This window comes from Rattus norvegicus, chromosome X (assembly GCF_021556685.1).
Source record: "Rattus norvegicus strain SHRSP/BbbUtx chromosome X, alternate assembly SHRSP_T2T, whole genome shotgun sequence".
Lineage (NCBI taxonomy): Eukaryota > Metazoa > Chordata > Mammalia > Rodentia > Muridae > Rattus > Rattus norvegicus.
In genome coordinates this window covers 115,402,603-115,414,334 of record NC_141554.1, presented here as the reverse complement: position 1 = coordinate 115,414,334, position 11,732 = coordinate 115,402,603, and the positions used below count along the sequence as shown (strand labels likewise).

Sequence of the window (11,732 nt, the reverse complement as noted above, 5' to 3'; positions counted from 1 at the left end):
ATGGTCAGTTTTCAAACCCTCTACATTTAATTTCTTTTAACAAATACATAATTTAGAGGACCTTTTCAATTCCCCAACGTCCCATTTGAACAGTATCATAGCAAATATTTCATTTGGTTTCTTGTATTAACCCTGTCAATTCCAGCACTTCGGAGGCTCAGAAGTCCAATTGGTCATTTTCTGCGACTCTGAAGTGCTATTAGTTTAAGGTCCCTGGGTCTTAAACTAAACATTTTGCCTTGTTATCCTCTGTAAGGTGAAGGGTACTGACTGGTCAGTTAACATGTTATGTTCTCTTAAATCCCACAGTTAAGTGGTAAAAGCCCAAAGGGAAATTCCACATCCACAGCATGATTTACAAGAGAGAATGGTGCATAGAAGTTAATAAAGAAAGTTAATATACTTTATAAATGTAATGAAATAAGCGAAAGAATACCAAAACAAAGTGAAAGCAAAAACAAAATCAATATATTTTATAACTAAACTTAAGACACCAGCTTTGATCTTTTTCTCATGCTTCATTTGTAGCTATTTTTAAAAGCAGCTCAATTTTGTTTACAAGCCTAAGTTAATTTTGAGTTGGTACCCTGTTTCTATTTTGCTGTGAGCCATAGGTCTGGATTTTACAACATCAATCACCACTTAACAGGATTACTAAAAAATAAGCTCTATTCAAAATTCATGTCTACAGATCTTCTTGCTAGAAGGAATCTTTGAATTACCAGCTAGAGCTCATCTACACAGCAAGCCTATCTCCTAGCTATACTTTTTTCTCTGAATATATAAGCTACATACGAGGGGTACACAGTGAGTAGAGATCACCTCCTGCTTTAACAGAATTTCTTCAAAATTCTACTACCTAATATTTTTATATCGTTGGTTTTGAAAAAGCAAAATTAAAATAATGTTACCAGTAAGTCAACATTTGCCAACCTGGGGACCACAAGTATTAAAATTTTTAAAAAGCTTTGAAAATCATAGCATAATAATTTGTGTACATAATCCAAGCACTTTGAATGCTACGTTGAGGCTAGCAAGCTCCAAGCCAGTGACACTCTACATTTAAGGAGGAGGAAGAGGAGGAGGAGGAGGAGGAGGAGGAGGAGGAGGAGGAGGAGGAGGAGGAGGAGGAGGAGGAGGAGACACTTGGGGAGTGATTTGTATTACCATTTCTTTCTTTTTTAAGAATCAAAATCAAGAAATGTAGAGTAAAACTTTTTGAAGACCATTTAACAAATCTGTACATTGGGGGAGTGTTTTTAATTGTAATTACATATAGGAGTGATTTCTCTTATTTTAAACCAAGTATCAATTCTGTTTTATTTGTCAACTGGAAAACTAGACAATCCCCCACTGCAACAAGGTATTAATTAATCCTCTTCCTCATCATCACCAGCTCCAGCACCACCCTGGCCTTTCTTGGCATTCTTCCTCTTCACTCTGCCTGGGCGGCCACCACCATAAGGGGAATGGAGGGAGAAGTCAATGTGCTTCTGGGAGTCCAGACGAACCATGAAAGGGTCTTGCTTGCGAACCTGCTTGCATACCCTGATGTGACATTGGCGGATGTGCACACGGGCTTGATGAATAGACTTGGCCAGGCCCAGCTTAAAGACCTGGGTCTGCAGCCGTCTCTACAAGAAATCCTCAATCTTCAGGCCCAGAATGAAATCCAGCTTCATCTTGCCCTCATCCACCATCCCAATGCAAACAAGTCGCCTCACTAGAGCGTTGCCTTCAAACAGACATTGAGGATCCTTCTTGTCCAGCGTCAACAGATTCCGGGCAGCCTTACGGATCTTCGCCAGGGTAAATTTGACCCTCCACACCTCACGTTTGTTCCAGAGTTCATACTCTCCAATCAACTTTAGCTCCTGGTCGAGACACGATTTCTCAAAGAGTCTCCATGTGGTCACAGGTTTTGTGACAAACCCAGCTTCTGGTGACCAGCATGTTGACGATGCTAGGCCCACTGCGCCTACGAAATCAGGCCCGTGACTGATTTCTAAAATCTCTTATTCCACTTAAACCCTATAAAGGTCTCCATTCTTCCTTGGGACAGATTTTTATAAGTAAACACAGCTTTTGTTGTATAAATATTTCATCTTTTCTACACATTTTCTGGATTTAGGTTTGACTTATTCTTATTTTCTAAGTTTCTGAGCTGCATCATTAAGTCATTTATTTGTGCTCATTAGGCTTCTTTAATATAGGTGCCTGAACTACAAATTTTCTCTTGGTACACTTTTAATGTGTCCCAGACGCTTTGTTGTATTGTGTTTTAATCTTCATTTCTTCTTGATACATTCACCGTTCAGTAATATATCATTTACTATCTGAGAGTTTGTGTACTTACTAGAGATCCTTTACCATTGATTTTGAGTTTTATTTTGCAAAGAGTTATTTCAATTTTTACTTATTGATATTTGTTTTGTATTCAAGTATGTTATCTGGGAGAGCCTGTCGTAGTCTGCTGCATAGAATGTGTATGTATCTTTGGTGTTTGGGTGGAATCTTTTGCATTCCATTAAATCTATTTAATGTATCATTTAATTCTAATGTTGCTGGTTCCTTAAGCAGAACAATATTCGTGGAGGAATGGAATAGAGTAGCTTAACTCAAAAATGCATTTATGCTCAGGCTTTTTAAGAATTAGAGACTGGGGCTGGAGCGACTGCTCAGTGGTTAAGAGTACTGTCTCCTCTTCCACAGGTCCTGAGTTCAATCCCAGCAACCACATGGTGGCTCACAACCATCTGTAATGGAATCTGATGCCCTCTACTGGTGTGTCTGAAGACAGCTACAGTGTGCTTATGTATACTAAATAAATAAATAAATCTAAAAAAAAAAAAGAATTAGAGACTGGCTAGAGAGATGGCTCAGTGGTTAAAAGCATTGGCTGCTCTCCCGGAGGTCCTGAGTTTAATTCTCAACAACCATCTGTAATGGGATCTGATGCCCTCTTCTGGTCTGCAAAAAGACGGTTTACTCAGATATGCTCATTTCTATGTAAACAAAGAAACAAATAAACCAAGAATAAAAAAAGGATTAGAGACATTTAAAAGCAGCAGTACCTATGTGCGGGAATAACAGAAAGGACACACATAGGACTTAGGCAAGAAAAATGGTCCAAAATGAAAAGAAAAATGCTTCATCCTTCATGCTGGACTGATCTTGAGATTCATAACATTCTCCACTAATCCGAGACAGTTTAACTTGATGGAAAACAAGTCTAAAATGATTGTTAAGATATGTGGTTTCTCAGATGCACATTTTTAAAAATCAAATATATATAATGGAATAGAAAAACGTGACAGAACTAGAAGAAGAAAATACCATGGCAGAAACTCTCTGCCCTAGTTAGCTTTAACCATCAATTTACCATAGTCTAGGGTCACCCAAGAAGAGAACGTCAATAGAGAAATTGCCTAGATCAGTTTGGACTGTGGACACATTTCTGGACATTCTCTTGTAGAAGAAGACCTAACTCACCATGAGTGGCCCCATTTCCTAAGTAGGAAGACTAGGTAATCATGAAACGGAGTGGGTCAGCAAGTAGTTTTCCTTCATGGTTTCAGTTTCAATTTCCTTCTTAAATCTTGTCAGCCTTTGTGGACTCAGACTTCAGGCTGACTCCCTTTAAAAGCAGGATCCGCGCACAGCCTGAATGCTCTCAGACTGCAGGTCAGTCACTCAACAGGTATTTATCAGTAGATCTGTGCTTAATGTCCAACCTTATGGACCTAAGTACCAGCTCAGTGTTCCCAAATACTATGGCAACTACCTATATACCAAGGTAGACAGCAATCCAGAATGTCCAGACAAGCTGACTGGTAAATGTATCTTCCCAAACAGAAGAATAGGCTACAGAAACAGGAATACATTCTTATGTCTTCAAATGTTCAGATGTAAACACATGGCCCAAAGTATCAAGAACAACAGGCAAATATGCCTTTGCCAAAGAAAGCACCAGTATGTGACCTTGAATCAAGTGAATGATGTCTCCAGTAAATAGTATAGCATGAAGGAATAGATTTTTAAAGATTCAAATGCACACTTAATACAAAGACTCACTTAACGTTGAGTGATATACATACATTGACAGTTAAAGGTTACAAAAGACATTGCAAAGAAATGGAAGCCATAAAAGCAAGAATACTATGTTTACAGCAAGTAAAGTATATTTTAAATAAAGCATTTTTAATGAAATGGTGCTATATTACACACAGACACACATACACAGACACACACACACACACACACACACTCCGAGAGAGAGAGAGAGAGAGAGAGAGAGAGAGAGAGAGAGGAAGAGAGAGAGAGAGAGAGAAAGCAAGAGAGAACATTCCATCATTCTATCCAACAATAGCAGAATACACATCTCTCTCAAGTGCAATGGAACCATCTCCGGGAGAGATCACATGCTAAGCCACAAAACAAGACTTAACAAATGTAACAAGATTAACATCAGATGAATGACCACAATGGTATGAAACTAGAAATCAATAACAGAGGGAAATTCAGAAAATTCAAAAATTCATGGAAATTAAGCAAAAATTTCCCAAATACCAAATGAGTCAAAGAACTATAAAGGAAAATTTAACATATCCTGTGAAATGGAAATGAATACACAAAATACCAAAACATTGACAATACAATAGTCTCCTGGGAAGGAAAGTGTCAGCAAAAAGAAATGCTTCCTTCAAAAAGAAGAAAGATCTCAAATAAACAGCCTAAGATTACACCTCAAGGAACTACAAAAAGAGCAAACAACTAAATCCAAAAATAATAAGGGGAAGGAACTAATGAAGATCAGATCAGAATAATTGAAATAGAAACTAAAAAACAACAGGAAAGATCAACAAAACCAAAAATTGGTTTTTGAAAAGATAAACAAAATTAACAGAACTTTAGCCAAACTACAAAGAAACAGAAAAAACTCACACTAAATCAGAAATGGGAAAGGAAACATTAAAACTGATACAATGGAAGCAGAAGGGCTCCTGGGAGACTGTTGTAAAAAACGATGTTTAAACAAATAGGAAAACCTAAATAATGAATATATTCCTAGACACATACAACTTACTCTTGTTAATCATGAACATGTGGGAAACCTAAACAAACCAATGACAAGGACATTAAATCCATCACAAAAATCTCCCATCAAGAAAAGCCCAAGACTACGGTAGTAGTGTTGGATTGCATCAAATATTAAAAAACAATATCGGGGTTGGGGATTTAGCTCAGTGGTAGAGCGCTTGCCTAGCAAGCGCAAGGCCCTGGGTTCAGTCCCCAGCTCTGAAAAAAAAAATGAAAAAAGAAAAAAGAAAAAAAAACAATATCAATTCTTCTCATAGTACCCAAAAATATCCAAACTCATTAGCGACATTATTCTGAGATCAAAATTAGACAAGGTCACTACAAAATTAAAATAGTGTGCCTGATGAACATAAACAAAATTCTAATTAATATACTAGGCAATGAAGTCATCAGCCCATAAAATCACAATCCACTATAGCTAAATGGGATTAATTCCTAAAATATAATCTCTTACTAATATTATAAAAACTCTATAAACATGTGGAACAAACAGCATCTTAACATCACAAAGCAAAATGACTTTATTATCAAAAGGGAAAGATAGTTAAACACACAAATATGATAAAATTTTAACAGAACAAAGGACAAAAGCCCCATCAATGATATTGGTTATTGATAAAAATTTATATACTTTCATGATTTAAAAACAGCTCAACAAATTACATACAGAAGGAATTGCTTCATCATAAAATGCCACTTAAGCAAAACTCAAAGCTAAGGTCATGTTCAAAACTTAAAACTTGAAACCTTGGATGAGACGAGTCAAGGCAACAAAGTCCAACTCATACTGTAAACAGAGAGGGGAGAAGCGTAGAGAAATAAAATAAAATAAAATGAAATGAAATACATTTGACTGTCGGATTAGAAAGCTGAAAAGCATGGGAAACAGGAAAGACTATAGAGAGCAAGGCAGGAAACAGCCCTCAGCTCCAACACCAGTATCACGGGAATGACGGGGGATGGAAGTGCATTCAAAACCCACAGTAGGAAGTCCTGGCAGGAGCAGACTGGCAGCCCTGACACCAAGATAAGTTCACAGTGTTTAACAACCTTAAATGCCATCTGCAGTTTTATAGAATAATGACTTCACTCTCATAAAAGGTAAGCGTTGTTGCTCTTTGTATTCCAGGATACTGTCACTGTCACTAGATAGTGCCTTGACAGGGGGCTTACTATTTGACACTGAACAATTCTGGGGACCTGGAAAACAGAAACTACGAAATAAATAGAAATCCATCAATCTCCTTGTCAGGGTAGAAATCTGAGTTAATTGGGAATCTATATTACCTTCCTCATCAGATAGACAATCTAATGTTCTGTTTTCTACATGCTGGAAGGAATTAGTGTGACTTTCTCCATCCATTATATACGTATCATGGCCAATTTACAATACATTCCACCTGAGTCAATAGGAGGAATTAGATTCAGAGTACAATTTATTTCATCTTAAGACACAATCTCACAAACATTTTATCTTTCAGGAAGCAACTTTCTGATTTACTTTTTCCTCCAAGAACTCTGAACTCCATCTGGCTAGATGCCAGTAACACAAGAATAAATCACATTGCTAGTCATCGGTGATGGGCTTATTTGATAGAATATTTCAACTGACTCTCTTATATGGAAATCTTGATGGGGCACTTTTTAAGATTCACTTTGTCACATTTGCCCATGTTCCACTAGATTTTAAGTGCCCTACTGAAATAAAAAAAAAAAAGCTTTTTATATTGAAATAAGTACTCAGTCATTCAGAAGAACCAATGTCAGCCAAAACAAAGACTAGAAGTAATGTGATGACCATGCTTCACTTTTCATTTGAATTCTTTAAGAGTTATGTTGAGCTCTTGTCTCCTGACCTCTTGTCACAGAAATTCTTGAGAGCGCATCTCTTTTGAACTTTCATAATCCTTATGCAAGTCAAGCCAACAGATATAGATAAAAGGAAGTTTTTTTCAGGCAAAGAGGATTTTAACAGGTAAGATGAAGAGATGAAATGAAATGCAATTATAAAGGTCAACTACTTCCAGTCTTTTACATGGGAATTACACACACACACACACACACACACACACACACACACACACACACACACCCGAAAGGATAATCAGTACAGTATTCCTTCAGTCCTTTTCAATGCTCCAGAGGTATTCTGCCTCCTTACCTTTTCTTGCTTCGTGAAGTTACCTACAGACCTTGACCCATGGCTTTCTCCTTCATGTATAATGAATGATATTATTATAATATCAGGCCGAGTCTTTATATTTCATCACTCTTGTTCTCCATCATTTGCTCCTTCCTTTTCACTTATATTGGACCCACCCATATAATCCATCCGAACCTTTCCATTTCAGGAACAGTTGATTGACAACCTCAATTTCATCTGTAACATGATTTCACTGTGCTAGTTAATCTAACATACCTACAGATCCAAGAGTAGAATCTAAACATCATAGAGCAGCCATTTATATGCTTACCATCCTTCAGTCTCTCTACGTCATCCAAAATGACTCTGCATGCTAGAGGGAAGTAAGATGGGGAAATAGAAGTATAGGACAAAAGGGAAAACATGCATCTTAGTTCATTTCCCATTGCTGTGACAATAGTAGTTGACAAAGTAGTTTTGTCAAAGCATGAAGTACAATTGGGAGATGAAAGCAGAGAAATTCAAAACCGGTCTTGGATATCTGAAAAATCGGAGGCAGCCTTCTTAGGCTACATGGGATCTTATCAACAGAAAAGGAGAGAAACCAACAAAGATAGTTGGAAATACGAATGGAAGGAAGAAAGGATGGAAGGAGGAAGAAAAGAGGAAGAATAGAAAAGAGAGCAGAAAAAGAAAGTATGTTTATGCTTATTTCACAGTTCTGGAACTCCATGTGCATAATGTTAGCATGTAGTGAAATCCTTCTTACTGTATTATTGCATAGCGGAGAACATCTGGTTGTGAGGCAGAGCAAGCTGGTTACCTCCATTCCTGTCCTTTACCCATAAAGCTACTAATGCCATTCTGGAATTCTCAATCTCATGACTTCTTACGCTAATTACTTCCCAAAGACTCTAAATGCAATTAAGATCTGCATTCAAATATTAAATATCCAACACAAACTTGTCAGGAAATATCCAAGCCTTAGTAACACACTTAAATCAATTTTGTTTATCTTCAGAGCTCAAGAAAAGAAACAAGGTTACAAACTCAAGTTTAAGTAGTCATTTAGCTCAAATGTAATCAATAAACAATCAGAGCCTGATATAAACTTGTCATTTGATAAATGCTGAGTGAATGAATGAATGGCTAATATAATATGTTTCTTCAATTTATTTTGACTTGATACATAAGACCTTAAAATATATACATTAGTGGGTTGCTTATGTCTTTAACATGTAACATTTAAAACAGGTTAAATAAATGTTTTCCTGGAGGGTGTAAGTTTCTAAGTTTGAATTTTCTCAAAATTTTTCAACACATTTTGAGTTCCCTGCACTTTAGGAAGCAAACAGTTACTATCTTATCAATGAAGACCTTCACTATGAAGCCATGTGAGTAAAGGAAAAAAGAGACTGGGATGCCCAGAAGAGAAGACCCTTCAGTAGAAGGACACTAAAAAAGAGTGTCAACAGCCACAGGAAAAATGCCTTCAAAGCCTCATCAGAGACCTGCTTTCATGCACGCATGATCCTCTCATGTCAGAAGTTAAGACATTGCTTAATGTTCTACGCTGTCTTAAAGCTTTAATATATAAGTTAGCCAAATATTCTATAGAAAAATCCTCCCACATTGATAGCAGTATATTCAAAGATTAAACTATGCCAATTTAAATTCTTATACCTGAGAACTATGGCTCCAAACCCATGCAATTCACTTTCACTGATTTTCTGTACACCTTGGGATCAAACCCATGGCCTTGGGCATGCTAGGCAAGACATTTATTTGATCCATATCCACAGTCCACAAGCTCATATCTGTCTTTCCAGCTTAAACAATTTAGCTGTTCATGATGTGATCGTTTCAGAAGTTGAAGGTTGGACCAGTATCTACAAAATCTCACTGGAATTCTGAAGAAGATGGTTGATGTAAGATGATGTCAACTCTATTCTCTATTGTTTTACGGACATATGTAGGACATCCTCCTGCTATTGTTGAGGAGAGGAAACACCTTTACTGGAGTTTAGGGTCATAGCTAGTAAATCATGGGTTATTTACCTCATTGTATTGAAATTTCACAATAAAATCCATACCCATTGCCTCACAAAAAGAGGCTTTCATTGTGCACCATTGTATTGTCCCGCCACTGTCATATCTACCAGGCACATCTGTTTCCACTGGGTTGTGCTTAGAGCCTTTAGTATGCCAAAGCTACCTGGAGGGCTATAGTGAGGAGAGTCTGAACTAGTCATGTTTCCCATTGACGTAACTGAATTCTATCAATAGGCAACTTTCAAGAAGAAAAGGCTTATTTGGGCTCACAGCAAGATACAGTCCATCATGGTGGACAAGGCTTAGTAAAAGAAGTAGCTCCCAGCTATGGCAGCAGGAACATGAAGCCATTTCTTCATATCTCAGCAAAGCAAAGAGTAGAGTTGAAACAGGATGTCAGGGCTGGCTATCAGACCTCAAGGCCCACTCTCCAGCTTACCCACTTATTCCAGCTAGGGTCTACCCCCTAACATTTTCTGTAACCTCCCCTAACAACACCACAACCTGAGGCACACATATTCGCATACATGAGCTTGAGTGGTGGGTATTTCACACTCAAATCATAACAGAAGGAAATGAAGTTCTCATTTTTTTTTTGCACTCAGTCAAATGGGGTACCAACTTAGGGACACAGCTGAATGATGTACTACAGTGTCTTCTGAACTGGTCCTCTTCTTCTACTCTGAGACTGATTGGATCGCCTCAGTCCCCTCCAGGCAGAATTCATTCTCTCCAAATATGTCTTTTAGTCCCTCATGTAAGCAGATTTTCATGCCCAGATATAGCTAAATTCTAGTCGTGGACACATTTACACTCAGAATGGGACCTCTTGCTCTAAGTTGACCACTAGATCTTTTTCACATACTAAGAGTGAACAATTTTTTCTATAGAAAATAGAACCACATTCTTCACTAGTACAAATGAAATGGAGATCCCAGCCCTATTAACACACAGAGCTCAACTCTTGAGAAAGCTCAGATCTATTTTCTTTTTACTGTCATCAGCAGGAATCTCTCAGAGACTCAAGAGGGCCTGATGACAGGAATCTCTCAGAGAGAGGGCCTAGCAAGAACAAGTCACCTGGAGAAAATGTAATGGCACATGTGGGTAATTCCAGCACTTGGGGAACTGAGGCAATAAGATCCTCATTTTAAGACGAGCCTGGGGTAGATAGTTCAAAGTCAGTTTTGTCTGTAGTAACACTGTTTTAAAACAAAATAAAACAAAAAAAATCTATCTCAATTATCTTAAGGTAGCTGGAGAGTTTTTGGGAAGAGGGGATTTACTTACTGAAGTAAGTAAAACAAGAATAATTTTGTCAAAGAACATGGAATCGTGAACTATATCTCTATATGTGTGTATGTGCATAAATATAATTTAAATTTTTGCAAACTTCTGCTGTGCTATGAGCTTTGGAACAAAGCAGTCAATAGTATTCAGTTGTCCTTGTACAGGAATTAACAACCATATTGAGCTAGAAATATTAGTTGTTTTCCCCTTTGTCCAGGGGCTAATGCGCCTTGTTGAATATGTAAAGTCATATCTAAATAGGGGTGATAACTAACAAAGTAGTCTATAAATGAGAAGCCCCTCTTTTAGCTCTACTGAACACATGGGCTAGAACTCCAAAGCATTTCTAAGAAAAGAAGTTGGTGGTAAGCGAAGCAACGGGCTTTAGCGTTTAAAACAGTTGGTTAGTAATTTTGCAGTTGGAGCCAATGAGTTGACAGAGTCTCATCTGGGTTGTCCTCTGACTGCATAAGTGCGATGACACACATCACACACATACAAAACAGATGGATGTCTTTGTTTTATTTTTTTTTATTAACTTGAGTATTTCTTATATACATTTCGAGTGTTATTCCCTTTCCCGGTTTCCGGGCAAACATCCCCCTCCCCCCTCCCCTTCCTTATGGGTGTTCCCCTCCCAACCCTCCCCCCATTGCCGCCCTCCCCCCCAGAGTCTAGTACACTGGGGGTTCAGTCTTAGCAGGACCCAGGGCTTCCCCTTCCACTGGTGCTCTTACTAGGATATTCACTGCTACCTATGGGGTCAGAGTCCAGGGTCAGTCCATGTATAGTCTTTAGGTAGTGGCTTAGTCCCTGGAAGCTCTGGTTGCTTGACATTGTTGTACATATGGGGTCTCGAGCCCCTTCAAGCTCTTCCAGTTCTTTCTCTGATTCCTTCAACGGGGGACCTATTCTCAGTTCAGTGGTTTGCTGCTGGCATTCGCCTCTGTATTTGCTGTATTCTGGCTGTGTCTCTCAGGAGCGATCTACATCCGGCTCCTGTCAGTCTGCACTTCTTTGCTTCATCCATCTTGTCTAATTTGGTGGCTGTATATGTATGGGCCACATGTGGGGCAGGCTTTGAATGGCTGTTCCTTCAGTCTCTGTTTTAATCTTTGCCTCTCCCTTCCCTGCCAAGGGTATTCTT

General features: G+C 38.2%; 1 pseudogene; it reads right to left on the bottom strand.

Annotated features, from left to right (window-relative positions):
- Positions 1 to 1,322: 1,322 nt before the first annotated feature.
- Rps9-ps11 (ribosomal protein S9, pseudogene 11) lies at positions 1,323 to 1,953 on the bottom strand (annotated as a pseudogene).
- Between the last annotated feature and the right edge of the window lie 9,779 nt (positions 1,954 to 11,732).